Here is a 2680-nt window from a genome sequence, read left to right as displayed (position 1 = left end):
GCTGTTTCCAAATCTGAGCTATGGTGAATTGTGAGCACCCACTTTTCAAGGCCCTGGTTGCTGAGCAAAGAGCATGCTTAGCTGGTTCTCTTTGCCCCTGAATTTGGACACTGAGTGGTCTCTTGGCTGGGGCAGGATTAGAAGAAAGAATGACCAGAATGAGGAGGAAAAAAGGTCTGAAGTAAGTGGGGCTGCTTGCCAGAGTAGTGGGCTAGGTGTTATTTTTCTTAAGCGGAGAACAAATTTTCAAAAAGAAGCAATTTGAATATAAAGAATACAGCTAACAACAGAGCCCCAAGATGCATAATGTAAAAACAGACAGGCCTGGCTGGCATGGCTCAGTAGTTGAGTATCGACCTACGAACCAGGAGGTTACAGTTTGATACCTGGTCGCGGCCTATGGTTGTGGGCTCCATCCCAAGTGGAGGGCATGTGGGAAGCATCTAATCAATGATTCTCTCTCATGATTGATGTTTCTATCTCTCTCTCCTCTACCTTACTCTCTGAAATCAATAAAAATATTCTTTTTTTAAAAATATTTTTTATTGATTTTTTACAGAGAGGAAGAGAGAGCGATAGAGAGTTATAAACATCGATGAGAGAGAAACATCGATCAGCTGCCTCCTGCACATCCCCCACCGGGGATGTGCCCGCAACCCAGGTACATGCCCTTGACCGGAATCGAACCTGGGACCCCTCAGTCCGCAGGCCGACGCTCTATCCACTGAGCCAAACCGGTTTCAGCAATAAAAATATTCTTAAAAAATAAATAAAAACTGACAGAATTAAAGAGAAAAATAGACAAGTCAACAGTAAATAGTTGAAGACACCAAAAAGCACATTGGACTTCATGAAAATTAAGAACTTTTGTGCTTTGAAAGACACCATCAAAAAGGTGAAAAGACAAAGCCACCGAATGGGAGAGAATACAGGGTGGGGCAAAAGTAGGTTTACAGTTGTGAGTACACTAAGGTTTATTCTTATATTCTTACTTATTAATTATTTGATTGTTTTCCATAAGAACAACTGTGACCTACTTTTGCCCCGCCCTGTATTTGCAAATCAGATATCCACGAAGCAACAGCTCAGCGGTAAAAAGGCAAATAACCTAATTGAAAGATGGGCAATAGATTTGAATAGATAATTCTCCAAAGAAGATATTCAAACAATTAATAAACACATGGAAAGATGCGCAATACCATTAGTCAGGGAAATGCAAATCAAAACCACAATGAGATATCATTTCACTCCTACTAGGATGACTAAAATTAAAGAAAAAAAAGATACGTGTTGGTGAGGATGTGGTGAAATTAGAACCCTCACGCTATGCTGGTGGGACTGTAAAATGGTGTGATCACTTGGAAAACAGTTGGCAGTTCCTCAAAATGTTAAGTAGAGTTACCATATGATCTACTAATTCCACTGCTAGGTATATATATATATATATATATACCCAAGAGAATTGCAAACATATGTCCAGACAAACATGTGTACATGAGTGTTCATAGCAACTTTATTCATAATAGCCAAAAAGTGGAAACTCTTCAAATGTTCATCAATTGATGCACAGATAGCAAAATGTGATATATCCATACAATGGACTGCTACTCAGCCATATAGAGGAATGAAGTATTGATACATGCCACAACATGGATGAACCTTAGAAACATGCTAAGTGAATAAAGCCTGACATCAAAGTTCACATGTTGTATGATTCCATTTACACGAAATGTCCAAAATAGGTAAATCTATAGAAATAGAAACAGAAAGTAGGCTAGCGCCAGCCAGGGATTCTGTGCCTTTGCGTCCCATCCCAGAAACCCCCACCCTCTGTCCTCCAGGGTCACACTGGAAGGCCAACATGAGTTTGGAGCAGGAGAGCGAGACCAGATTTCCCGAAGATTGGCTCCTGGACCCATCAGCTTTAAGCAAAGATGGGCCAGTGGCCCCTACTGGGGCACAAGCAGAGCTGACAAATCAGGACTTAGCCAAGGTGGGAGCTAAGGGGCCGGGAAGAGAGTGGTGTGTACTGACCGCAGTATGCCGTGCTGGCTGTAGGGCCCTCAGCGGGAGCCCATTCCCCCCTCTCTCTCCCACCCCAAGCTGGCATCCCCCGGGGCTGACTGCGCCCAGGGCTCACCAGCCCCATGAAGCTGTGACTGTGGGGGAAGTATCCTCTGGAGGCTCCTGGGGACAAGTGATCAGGGAGGTCTTAGTTTAATTACAGTGTTCCAAATTCTTAGCAGGAGAAAAGACTCCATGGGGTGCAAGTGGTGCCCTGTGCAAAGGCGTGGCCAAGGGGGAAGAGGGTGGTGAGACCCACTCTGTCAGCCAGGCATGAACCCTGGCTCAGCCCTGCATCTACCCATAATATACCTTATGGGAGTATTACATAATACACCTGCACACAACTTGTAATTAAAAATTACTTAACTAAAAAGAAAGGGAAAACTTTTTTCTGTGTTGAGCTAAAGTCTGTGTCCTGGCAGCTTAAACCCTTTACACAGGGTGTGTGATTCTGTGCCTCTCCCACACCCTGCAGAACTCGTCCCTGCCTGCTGCACCTTTCAGATCCCTGCAGACCGCCTCCTGTCCCTGCTGACCTTCTCTGGCTCCTCCAGCTGCAAACATTCATCTCCACTCCCACCCCTGCCCCCACTGCCACCCAGCGGGAGGAGAC

The 2680-nt window shown here is 44.7% G+C and overlaps 1 protein-coding gene across 1 annotated transcript in view; it reads right to left on the bottom strand.

Moving 5' to 3' along the window:
• PLCB2 (phospholipase C beta 2) overlaps positions 1–2680 on the bottom strand; it is a 22065-nt gene that overhangs the window by 11632 nt on the left and 7753 nt on the right. The window lies entirely within an intron of this gene.

This window comes from Myotis davidii, unplaced genomic scaffold (assembly GCF_000327345.1).
Source record: "Myotis davidii unplaced genomic scaffold, ASM32734v1 scaffold46, whole genome shotgun sequence".
Lineage (NCBI taxonomy): Eukaryota > Metazoa > Chordata > Mammalia > Chiroptera > Vespertilionidae > Myotis > Myotis davidii.
The sequence above is the reverse complement of the archived record's forward strand: the minus strand, read 5'-3'. Positions and strand labels throughout refer to the sequence as shown.